Source organism: Bos javanicus, chromosome 2 (assembly GCF_032452875.1).
Source record: "Bos javanicus breed banteng chromosome 2, ARS-OSU_banteng_1.0, whole genome shotgun sequence".
Taxonomy (NCBI): domain Eukaryota; kingdom Metazoa; phylum Chordata; class Mammalia; order Artiodactyla; family Bovidae; genus Bos; species Bos javanicus.
This window is the reverse complement of record NC_083869.1, coordinates 51,396,695-51,410,073: the sequence shown is the minus strand read 5'-3', so window position 1 is coordinate 51,410,073 and position 13,379 is coordinate 51,396,695. Positions and strand designations below refer to the sequence as shown.

Genomic DNA, 13,379 nt, shown 5'->3' with positions numbered 1-13,379 from the left:
AAATCATTCATCTTTGAGCCCTAATGCTGTTCCAGTTTTAAGTCTTCAATAGTGTGAATCAGTCACAGGAAATGTTATTTTGATCATTTTGTTTGTTCTTCTGGATTGTGGCCTTTATCTTTTTCTTTTTTTGCATGCTATATCCTTTATGTTTTCTTTTTCTAAAATATGTCTTCATACTTTTCTTTGTACTTTTAATTTTAATTGTTTTAACTTAACGGAGTCTTTAGTCAAGCTTTTATGCTCTAATATTAAACTGGTCAAAATATCTGTTTGAGTTTTTCCATGGAAAACCCAAACAAATGTTTTGCCATCCCAATATAATAGGGACAAATTCTCCTGTATCATTTTTCATCTTAAGAACAAGTTTTTCTCACTTCAGAAGTGCAACATGCTTTCTCTATAGTCTGTGATATTGGGAGGAGGTGTGTGAATGTGTGTGTGTGTGTAGCAGATTAGGTAGAGGAGTAAGGTCGGGAAGATCCCCTGGAGAAGGAAATGGCAACCCACTCCACTATTCTTGCCTGGAGAATCCCATGGGCGGAGGAGCCTGGTGGGCTACAGTCCACGGGGTCGCAAAGAGTCGGACACGACTGAGCGACTTCACTTTCACTTTCAAGGGGGAGAGGGCAGGGCTCAGTTGAAGTATGTACATGCTGTCTTGTTAGAGGTAGATTCTGCTCCCTTTTCTAAAATTTTGGCATATTAATAATTAGTAACATGAGAGCAGAGTCGGACACGACTGAGTGACTGAACTGAACTGAACTGAACTGAGCAGTGGTCTAGAAATTAAACAGTTTTCTCTCTGTTCTCTCCTCTTCCCTCCTCTCCCCCGCCATCTCCCTCTCTCCTCTTCCTGCCTTCCCTTTCTGGTTAAACCTAAGACCTATTCTTCTATCATGGAGCCTGATTGACTTGTTAATTTCTTCTAATTCCTTGCTGCTTGAAATATTCTTGAACCAGCAGCACAAGCATCACAAGGGAGCCTGTTAGAAATGCAGAATCTCAGTCCTTGCCCCAGATTTCTTGAGTCAAAATCAGCAGTGACTAGGAAACATATTAGGATGCCCATAGCACCAATGCTGACAGGTGGAGGTGAGGACGTCACCTGGCACCTGGGGCTTTTTATGTGCCTTCCTACCTTTTCTGTTTCCAAAGATACTGTCGTCTTTATTTTTCCTTTGTATTCAATTCTAATTAAGTTCTGTATTATTGCCTAAGATAGTCAGCTTCATTTGATTTTGATAATGGGCAGCTACCTCTCTGGCCACTCTCCTAACCTGAGAGTATAAATAATAGGGGAAGCCCAGTGGTCCTTTCTAAGTTGTCCCCTGAGATCCTGCCACTGTAGATAGGTAGAACTTCCCCCGGTAGGTTTCTTGTAATTGACCCCTATCATCCCAGGTAGTTGATCTGTTTCTCTATGAACTGAGTACTTTGCTTTAAAGTTTGCTCCTTCACATTGTCCCTCCAGTGCTATATTTAGATACAGAGAGGGAAAGCATAGCAGACTAGCAAAAATACAAGCCACAGTAGACTCTTCCCTTTTCTCTCTTTGGCTGTCGTATTGAACTTATCCCTTTTACGTTACACTTGAGGCAGTCATGGCAATAATGGGTTTTCCTTTTTTTCCTGAAGCAGAGAGGAGGTATTGTAGGAAAGAGATACTGAGTTTTCGTTTTACTCTGCCTCCTTTACTCTTAGGTACCATCTATAGTTACTTTAGGATTAATGATGTTTTTACAGAAGCACAATCTTATTAAGATAAATATATTTGTATATTTTGTCCTCTTCCCAAGGAACATAGGAATAAAAGCAACAACAAAAAATGCATTCTGAATTTTAAATCTGTTTTATCTTACAATGCATTCGCAATTGGATAATGCTGGTGTTTTTAAGGTTTATGTATTGATGGTACTCTATCACTATGGGCTTTGCTGGCAGGTACGTTTTGCTGATATCTCCTCACTACACTCCTTTCAATCTACTCAAAAATGTTCATGGAGTTGCCCTTACTAAAGCTGTGTTTTATTCAGAGCCTGGTAAGCTGTGAGCAATATTAGTGTGAGCATCCATACATTTCTTACAACTTTTACCAGGAAAGGTCAACCTCCCAGAGTGAGAGAAAATTCTGTTTTTATGATCGCTCCTGCTGGATCATGCTGTATTATGTGTGATCTGACTGGAATGGTGTCAGTCAGTAGCGTGCTACTCTATCTCTAACACAGAGTAACAGAACACGAAAGAACAAACAAATTATTGTCATTTATAGAAAAAAAAAAAAAAAGACCCATGGGCTGTATGCTGTAGATCTAGCATATATCATTGTTGGATTTGCAGCAATTCAGGATAACATCAAGTACCTAATGGGTTCATGTTGTTAGTCAACTGGTTAGAAAGGCAGTGTATTTCAAAATATAAAAGAAGTTGTGGTAGTAAAAGAGATAAGGGGGAAAGTATAGGGGAAGGGGAGAGATAAAGAAGATTGCATTTTCAAAGCTTATTTGATTAGATGATTTAGTCTATTTGAGAGTGCAAACAAACTTATGCAAAATTCATATCCTGGAATCATAATTTTTTCTTACCCTGTTATTTCTCTGAATGAAGCATAATTCATCATTAAAGTTTTAATTTTATAATTAGAATGGACGTTGGTACTATTTGATCCCTCTCAAGAAAATTCAAATTCAAAGTTTTTCTCCGTTTTGTCTAAATAGTTCTTTACACATTAAATGGTTTGAATCTCTTTTTATGGGGTAAATTTCCTAATAAAATTGTGTGTTTCTAGTAGAAGAATCATAAATTTCCATATGCATCTAATGGCAGGCAAAGCATGGGAGTAAGCAGAAGAGGTTTTTAGTAGATTTTATGTAAAATCAGAAAGTATGTTTAGAATTATAATATCATGTATGAAACGAGTCGCCAGTCCAGGTTCAAGCACGATACTGGATGCTTGGGGCTGGTGCACTGTGACGACCCAGAGGGATGGTATGGGGAGGGAGGAGGGAGGAGGGTTCAGGATGGGGAACACATGTATACCTGTGGCAGATCCATTTCGATATTTGGCAAAACTAACACAATATTTTAAAGTTTAAAAATATATATATATATAATTGTTAGTTAAAAAAAAAAAAAAGAATTAACCTTGACTTTCCTTCTCTGCTCATCTTCCAAATTCTGTTCTTCCCTAAATGGAAGAGTAGCTATCTATTTATGACCATCTACTTAATTTAACCAAGCAACTGTTATGAAGCAGATAGTTTCCCTCAGGATTATTAAATGAGAATAACCATTGATTTCACTGACAAATGTCCCCTTATTACTAATATTTGAGAGTGGAACTTATTAGGCAAATAATTCTGCTAGTTTAGGAATATGTCCAAAATGAAGGGAGGGAACTTCCCACATTGCCCAATTAAAAAAAAAACAAAAGCAACTTGCATCATTTTGAAAGAATCACAAAAATTGATTCCCTAATAACAATGGGAAATATTTCATCCTTTCATATTACAAACATTTACTGAACACCTTTTGGCTTCTATGTACCATATCAGGCACCAATAAGCTCACTCCTTGCATCATAATTAAATGAGAATATAGAATAAAATAAAGAACTGTCTTATAGCTTCTATATCATTAAATCTAACTGAAAAATGTATTGGGATAAAAGTCCCACACTAACTTTTATCAATTGTTTATCAAGTTATTCATGTACATTATTTATATTTATTTTCTATTTACCTTTCATTACTTCTTTCCTATTGTTTTGAATTCTTTTTGTCAAAAAAATTGATAAATATATGAATCTCTCAATGTCAGAGGTAGAAGCCACTTGAATGATTATTTGTCCAAGCTTGTTTATTTTACAAATTGGTTGACACTAACTAGGGACACATAAATAGGAAAGATATCATTGAGCCCTGCCTGAGGCACTCCAAGAATGGATCCATCAGAGAAGGAATTTCTAGGACATGGAACTGACAAGAAGTAGCCAGTGATAAGTGGAGACTGTGTGTGTGTGTTAGTTGCTCAGTCGTGTCCGACTCTTTGCGCCCCTATGGACTGTATCCCACCAGGCTCCTTTGTCCGTGGGGTTCTCTAGGCAAGAGTACTGGAGTGGGTTGCCATTTCTTTCTCCAAGTGGACATTAGGCTTTCTTATCTTTCCTTGCTATTGTTTGGAACTCTGCATTCAAATGGGTATAACTTTTCTTTTCTCCTTTGCCTTTAGCTTCTCTTCTCAGCTATTTGTAGGCCTCCTCAAACAACCATTTTGCCTTTTTGCATTTCTTTTTCTTGGGGATGGTCTTGATCACTGCCTCCTGTACAATGTCAGGAATCTCCAACCATAGTTCTTCAGGCACTCTGTCTATCAGATCTGATCCCTTTCCAGAATACCAGACCACCTGACCTGCCTCTTGAGAAATCTGTATGCAAGTCAGGAAGCAACAGTTAGAACTGGACATGGAACAACAGACAGGTTCCAAATTGGAAAAGGAGTACGTCAAGGCTTCATATTGTCCCCCTGCTTATTTAACTTATATGCAGAGTATATCCTGAGAAACGCTGGACTGGATGAAGCACAAGCTGGAATCAAGAATGCTGGGAGAAATATCAATAACCTCAGATATGCAGATGACACCACCCTTATGGCAGAAAGCGAAGAAGAACTAAAGAGCCTCTTGATGAAAGTGAAAGAGTAGAATGAAAAAGTTGGCTTAAAGCTCAACATTCAGAAAACTAAGATCATGGCATCCTGTCCCATCACTTCATGGCAAATAGATGAGGAAACAATAAAAACAGTGACAGACTTTATTTTTGGGGGCTCCAGAATCACTGCATATTGTGACTACAGCCATGAAATTAAGACACTTGCTCCTTGGAAGGAAAGCTATGATCAACCTAAACAGCATATTAAAAAGTAGAGACATTACTTTGCCAACAAAGGTCCATCTAGTCAAAACTATGGTTTTTCCAGTAGTTATATATGGATGTGAGAGTTGGACTACAAAGAAGGCTGAGTGCCGAAGAATTGGTACTTTTGAACTGTGGTGTTAGAGAAGACTTGAGAATCCCTTGGGCTGCAAGGAGATCAAACCAGCCAACCCTAAAGGAAATCAGTCCTGAATATTCATTGAAAGGACTGATGCTGAAGCTGAAACTCCAATACTTTGGCCACTTGATGCAAAGAACTGGCTCACTAGAAAAGACCCAGATGCTGGGTAAGATAAAGCAAAGGAGAAGGGGATAACAGAGGATGAGATGGTTGGATGGCATCACTGATTCTATGGACATGAGTTTGAGTAAGCTCTGGGAGTTGGTGATGGACAGGGAAGCCTGGTGTCCTGCAGTTCATGGGGTCACAAAGAGTCAGACATGACTGAGCAACTGAACTGAACTGAGCCAGTGATAATATGGGACACTTTGTATGGTGTCTTTTTTCAGCTTTCCTATTTCACTTAACTAGTTACTTAATTAGGCTTTTAAATCATGAAATTATTGAGATTTGGGGCAGATAATTCTTTTTTTGTGGGGGCTGTCCTGTGCACTGCAGGATGTTTAACAGCATCCCTGGTTTCTGCCCATTAGAGTCCAGCAGCAACGCCTACTTGTGCGAACCAAAAATGTTACCAGACGTCATCAAATATCCCCTGAGGAGAAAATCAAACCGATTGATAATGACTGTTCCAAGAAAATCCCTATTTGCTAAAGGGATAGACAAACCTGAAAATTGGTGCTAGGCTCTTAGCAAAATGTATTGAATTATTTGGAAGTATTTCATGGCTAGTTAATACTCTAATATCAATAAATATAATATCAATAACTTTGTATTTGCATTAGGGAACAGTTTTTTAAGCTCATGTAGGATTTTTGGAAGATAAGCAAAATAAAAATATAATTTTATTTTTGGCTGCCACTATCCCATTAAAGTTTATTTAGAGAAAGTCTTTCCTGGTCACTAGAGAAGTACAGTAGCAGGTCCATTTTTTTCTCTGGGCACTTACTGGTAGTAAAATTCCTCTGGTTACTTTAAGTCACAAACCCTTTCTTAATTCAAAAACTAGAACACCCATCTTCTGGAATAATCCTGATTTTCACTTGATGTGGCATTAAATCTTCTCTCCCCCAACTCAGGGTCCGCTTTGGGCAAAGGAGAGGGCAGGATGGTCTGGGCTTCTCTTTGGTTCTCCCCTGCCATCCATTTCTCCTTCTCCTCCAGCATTTTGTTACTTCTGACTTCTTAAATATCAGGCTAAGGGGGTTGAGAGGTCATGGGGAAAAAGTATAGCTAACCCCATGTGGAGGGTGCCATTGTCACCTGGCCTGGAGACCTCTGGTGGGCAGATGTTTAATACTGACTTTCGCTTCATGGGCACTCTTAGGAGTTCTTCCTGCCCTTTATTGGTCCCTCTGACAATACTTTGTGTCATAGATGTTGCATTCTTTATACTTATTGCCCCTGCTCCTCACCTCCTGGCCTTCCAATGTTCATTCTTCCCAAACTCTCTAATGCCCTGCTAAGTCTTCTATAGCAGGTACCCAAGAAACCATGAGTGAGCCCTCTTTCCCCCATGGCCTGTGTCTGGTGAATGGGAATACTCACATCCTCTGCCATTGGGAACTTTGGGAATGCAGGTCTAAGCCCTACCCCTCTTTACTGCTGGAGGTGAGTGTAATTAATTATTAAACAGACATAGACACCAGTGTTCTGGGTCTTCCAGAGTAAGCTCCCTACTTAAGTAATTTCCTATTAGCTCTGGGGTAGCTGATCGAACCAAGATCCCTGAATAAATATAGCAGCATTTCAGTAGCTCTTTTAAAAAGTAACCATAATATTTTGATATTTGGCAAAACTAATACAATTATGTAAAGTTTAAAAAATAAAAAATTAAAAAAAAAAAAAAATAAATAAATAAATAAAAAGTAACCATAAAATAATCTCTTAATTTTGAACTCTTGATTCTGTTTTGAATCCCGAATAGGAGGTGAGTCTCTGAGTATCTAGTAACCTGGTCCTAGATTGACACTTTAGTGTTTTTTAGACTGGTCTGCCTCTCCTTCAATTTGGTGCTTGATATTGGTAAATCTAGATATCTATGTCAGACTGTTGTTTAGATCCTCTGTCTATATAAGTAAAGATTTTATTGTTATACTAATTTTAAACTAAAACATAGATTGTTAGCTCCAAAAGAATGGTGTACTAATCCACATACCTATGGACACCTTATCTTTGACAAAGGAGGCAAGAATATCCAATGGAGAAAAGACAATCTCTTTAACAAGTGGTGCTGGGAATACTGGTCAATCACTTGTAAAAATAAATAAATAAATAATATACTAATTCCCCATTGTTTTCAAAATTCTGAGAAAATGTGTCTGGACCTCTATATAATCATCTGTAAAATGACTGCATTGCACCAAATGATACTCAGGTTCATATAATACTTAAAATTCTGAGTCTCCATATACTACAATTCTCAGGGCAAGCCTGTATGAATAAAAAAACTGATTCTATATTTCTTAACTTTTATTCATTTATTTTCTTATTAAGAAGAATAATTTATTAATATTTAGGACTATTTAGGTATTTTAAATCATGGAAAATAGTTTAATAAATATTTATTGAGTGCTTACCATGGACTAAGAACTGTGCTGTTAGAGCATATGAATGTTGTTATACAACTTAATTTACTTTGCCATTTAAAGAAAATAAATTTCTACTCTAAAATACTACTCTAGTATTTTCCCATGGGTATTTGGGTAAATTAACCTACCATTAAACCACCTTATGATTGTAAGAGACATCATCTCATATGAAAGTACAGTGATCATCTTGCCAAAAGGTTTGGTAAATCTTCAGGACCTACATAGAGTAGTGGTATTAGCTAGAGATATCACTAGAAGTGGCTAGTTCTTTATGTTTTAGATTTATAGCTGCTTTCTATGAACTTATGGAGAAGGCAATGGCACCCCACTCCAGTACTCTTGCCTGGAAAATCCCATGGATGGAGGAGCCTGGTAGGCTTCAGTCCATGGGGTCACTAAGAGTCAGACACGACTGAGCGACTTCACTTTCACTTTTCACTTTCATGCACTGGAGAAGGAAATGGCAACCCACTCTAGTGTTCTTGCCTGGATAATCCCAGGGATAGGGGAGCCTGGTGGGCTGCCGTCTATGGGGTCGCACAGAGTTGGACACGACTGAAGCGACTTAGCTATGAACTTATAACAGTTATTCCCCAATGGAAACAGTATCTCTAGTAATTATCTTTCCAATTTCCCCAATTTTATTTTCATGCACCATAGTATGTATTGCCAAGATACATGGAGAACCAAATAACGAAAGTAATCCTTTGAATGAAAGTACTCAGTGTTCACTGAAAATGAATTCCATCTCCAGCTCCATCCCATGATTATGACTAATTCAGACACCTTAGCTTTCAAAACAATTAAATTTACCTCTATTTGCTGTAGATGAAAAAGCAAGCTAAATAACTGTTTTCCCATTTTACGAAATTTGAAAGTTCTTGACTTGCCATTCATATATACTTTTGAAAGACTATAGACAAAGATGAGCTGTCTTTGACAAAGAAACTGAAGAGAAGTTTTTCATGCCTAAAATTTCTACTTTAACATGCTGGACCACATGAAATCTTTTTATCATGTATCTGTTTACATATTTCATAAATAATAAAAACTGTTGTGGTTGTTCACTTGCTAAGTAGTTTCCAGCTTTTTGCAACCCTGTGGACTGCAGCACACCAGTCTTCCCTGTCCTTCATTATCTCCCAGAATTTGCTCAAACTCATGCCCATTGAGTTGATGATGCCATCCAACCATTTTATCTTCTGTCGTGCCCTTTTCCTCCTGCCCTCAATCTTTCCCAGCATCAGGGTCTTTTCCAATGAGTTGGCTCCTTGTATCAGGTGGCCAAAGTATTGGAGCTTCAGCATTAATCATTCCAATGAATATTCGGGGTTGATTTCCTTTAGGATTGACTGATTTGATCTCCTTGCGATCCGAGGAACTCTCAAGAGTCTTCTCCAGGACCACGGTTCAAAACCATCAATTCTTTGGTGCTCACCCTCCTTTATGAACCACATCTCACATAGGTACCTGACTACTGGAATAATCATAGCTTTGACTATAGGTACCTTTATTGGCAAAGTAATGTCTCTGTCTTTTAATATAATACATTTGTCATAGCTATCCTTCCAAAGAGCAAGCATCTTTTAATTTCATGACTGCAGTCACCATCTGGAGTGATTTTGGAACCCAAGAAAATAAAATCAGCCACTGTTTCCACTTTTTCCCCATCTATTTGCTATGAAGTGATGGGACTGGATGCCATGATCTTAGTTTTTTGAATGTTGAGTTTTAAGCCAGCTTTTTCACTATCCTCTTTCACCTTCAACGAAAGGTTCTTTAGTTCCTCTTCACTTTGTCATCAAAGAGGTATCATCTGTGTATCTGAGGGTGTTGATGTTTCTCCCAGCAATCTTGAATACAACTTGTTCTTCATCCAGTCCAGCACTTCACATCCAGCCCAGATGTATTCTTCATATAAGTTAAATAAGCAGGGTGGCAATATACAGCCTTCATGTACTCGTTTCCCAATTTTGAACCAGTTCGTAGTTCCATGTAAGGTTCTAACTGTTGCTTCTTGTCCTGCGTACAGGTTTCTCAGGAGGCAGGTAAAATGGTCTGCTATTCCCATCTCTTTAAGAATTTTCTACAGTTTGTTGTGATCCACACAAAGCTTTAGCATAGTCAATGAAGCAGAAGTTGATTTTTATTTTTTTAAATTCCTTTGCTTTTCTATAATCCAGTGCATGTTGGCAATTTAATCTCCAGTTCCTCTGCCTTCTCTAAATGCAGCTTGTATATCTGGATGTTCTTGGTTTACTTACTGTTGAATCCTAGCTGGAAGGATTTTGAGCATAATCTTGCTAGTATGTGAAATGAGTGCAATTGTATAGTAATTTGAACATTCTTTGGCATTGTCTTTCTTTGGGATTGGTATGAAAATTGACCTTTTCCAGTCCTGTGGGCACTGCTGAATTTTCCAAATTTGCTGGCATATCGAGTGCAGCACTTTAACAGCATCATCTTTTAGGATTTTTACATAGCTCAGCTGGAATTCCATTACCTCTACAAGGTTTGTTTGTGGTAATGCTTCCTAAGGCCCACTTGACTTCACACTGCAGGATTTCTAGCTCTAGGTGAGTGACTACACCATCATAGTTATCTGAGTCATTAAGACCTTTTTTGTACAGTTCTTCTGTGTATTCTTGCCACCTCTTCTTAGTATCTTCTACTTTTGTTAGGTCCATACCATTTCTGTCCTTTATTGAGCCCATCTTTGCATGAAATGTTCCCTTGGTATCTCTAATTTTCTTGACGAGATCTCTAGTCTTTCCCATCCTATTTTTCCATCTATTTCTTTGCATTATTCACTTAAGAAGGAAGGCTTTCTTTTATCTCCTTGATAGTCTCTGGAACTCTGCATTTGGTTGGGTATATCTTTTCCTTTCTCCTTTGCCGTTCATTTCTCTTCTTTACTCAGGTATTTGTGGGCTTCCTCAGACAACCACTTTGCCTTATTGCATTTCTTTTTCTGAGGGATGTTTTGGTCTCCACCACCTATACAATGTTATGAACCTCCAGCCATAGTTCTTCAGGCACTCTGTCTACCAGATCTAATCCCTTGACTCTATTTGTCACCTCTACTGTGTAATCATAAGGGATTTGATTTAGGTCCTACCTGACTGGCCTAGTAGTTTTTCCTGTGTTCTTTAATTTGAGCGTGAATTTTGCAATTAGTTCACGATCTGAGCCATAGTCAGCTCCAGGTCTTGTTTTTGCTGTCTGTGTAGAGCTCTCCATCTTTGGCTTCAAATAATATAATCAATCTGATTTTAGTACTGACCACCTGGGGATGTCCATGTGTAGTGTTATCTCTTGTGTTGTTGGAAGAGGGTGTTTGTTATGACTAGAGCATTCTCTTGGCACAACTGTCAGCCTTTACCCTGCTTCATTTTGTACTGCAAAGTGAAACTTACCTGTTACTCCAGATATCTCCTGTCTGCCTACTTTTGGATTCTAGTCCCCTATGATGAAAAGGACATCTTTTTTGGGTGTTAGTTCTAGAAGATCTTCTAGATTTTCATAGAACCGTTCACCTTAAGTTTCTTAAGCATTATTGGTTGGTGCATAGACTTGGATTACTGTGATGTTGAATGGTTTGCCTAGGAAATGAACCGAAATCATTCTGTTGTTTTTGGCATTGCAGCCAAGTACTGTACTTCAGACTCTTTTGTTGACTATGAGGGCTGCTCTATTTCTAAGGGATTCTTGCCAAAGTAGTAGATATAATGCTTATCTGAATTAGATTTACCTATTCCTGTCCATTTTAGTTCACTGATTCCAAAGATGTCGATATTCTATCTGACCATCTCCTGCTTGACCATATCTAATTTACTTGAATCTACAGACTTAGCATTCCACATTCCTATACAATATTGTTCTTTATAGCATCAGACTTTACTTTCACCACCAGACAGACACATCCACAAGTGAGAATTGTTTCTACTTTATCCCAGCCACTTCATTCTTCATGGAGCTATCTCTCTCCCATTAGCTTATTGGACACCTACCACCCTGGGATGCTCATCTTCTAGTGTCACATATTTTTGCCTTTTCATGGACCTTTGCTCTGGCCCCCAGGCAGCATGTTGACTGACTCCCAGCAGCTGATGAATGTTTACATGCTCAACAAGGACCAGCAGGGGGACAACCAGGCTGCTGGCCATGTTGTCTGGCACGTGGAGCGGCTGAAGGGGGCATATCCTTGCTAGTTAGGGCCTGACAAAATGTGATTCACTGGAGAAGGGAATCGCAAACCACTTCAGTATTCTTGCCTTGAGTACCCAGTGAACACAGTGAAAAAGGCAGCAAGGAATAGAACAGCTGAAGCTTTGGTTGGTCCCATGGGATATATGGGGAACTTAATATAGTTAAGGACAGAAGAACTTAAAATATATGCATAAAGAAAAAAAATCACATTTCTTAGTGCTTCCTTCTGTCTACAGTATTTTTTTTTTGACCTTGAGGGAATTATACTTACAAAAGATGAGGTGATCTAAGTAACAAATTATCAAGATGTTTGTTAACTTTGTTGAGAATTGAAATGATTCCTGATTTTTACCAGCACCTCCTTGACATATCTCTAACCTAGTCTGCTTATAGGGATTATTGCCATTTTTTTCCTTTTCCCTTGTTGTTATTATTGGACAGTGGCACTGATGCGATGACCATGCTTTTATGTCTTATCTGCCAAGGTTGGTCTATGGGCTGGAAGAGAAAATGAGAACTCTGTCAGGGAAGGAGTACCCATAGTGTAGTCCACATGTTTCTATGAGAAAACAGGGAAAGCAGGTGGGATCTTAGTTGGAGTAAAAGAACAAATGACAACTCAATTCATGACAATTTATATTTTTGGTATCTGGATCATCATGCACTTTCCCATCATCTCAAAACCTGTCCCCTACTCTACTCCTTGAATTTTTTTTGCCATAGTGATTTCTCTTTTTCCCTTCCTTTTCTTTCTTCTCACTCCCTTTCCCCCTCCCATTTCTTCCTCCTTCCATCTTGGTTTCTTCCTCCTCCTCCCCATCCCCTCTTTGTTCTTCCTCTTTCTTCTCCATTAAGCTCCTTCCCCTGTCCCCATTTATCTCATATGGAGAGTATAATTTGTTCTTTGTTCTATAATTTCTTAGCTCTATAATTTGTTCATCTCTCCATCCTCCACAAACTTTGCCTTTGTAGTCGACAGAATCCCTCCCATTAAGAGCAGGTAAGCCCTAAGCAAGGTATTGAGAATAGTGGCTTTGCTCTGGATAAGAAATGGAACAGAATTTCTCCAGGACAGATATTGGAGTGGGTAACCATTCCCTTCTCCAGTGGATCTTTGCATCCTAGGGATTGAACTTGGGTCTCCTGCTTTGCAAGCAGATTCTTCACTGTCTGAGTCACTAGGGATGCTCCTAACAAGATTTAAGCAAAGCATTGAGAACTGTGGCTCTGCTCTGGATAAGAACTGGAACAAAATTTCTCCAGGGCAGGTAGGCAGATTAATGTGGTTGCTCAGGGCTCTCTTTTCTTTAAACATAGACTTGACTTTCCTCCAGGAATTTGGAGTAGGGAACTCATCCCCACCACTCTATGGAAACAGTTTGTTCAGATAAGTGAATGCTAAACATAATGAACTCCTTAATTTATTGGTTGTGGGTAAGGAAACAAAGGCTCTGCAGTGGAGACTTTATTCCTCTTTTGTATGGATTTTAATGCTGTGGCACAGGCATTCATTCCCCATCCTGG

The 13,379-nt window shown here is 38.7% G+C and overlaps 1 long non-coding RNA gene across 2 annotated transcripts in view; it reads left to right on the top strand.

Annotated features, from left to right (window-relative positions):
* LOC133260307 (uncharacterized) overlaps window positions 1–13,379 on the top strand; it is a 293,050-nt gene that overhangs the window by 253,704 nt on the left and 25,967 nt on the right. The window lies entirely within an intron of this gene.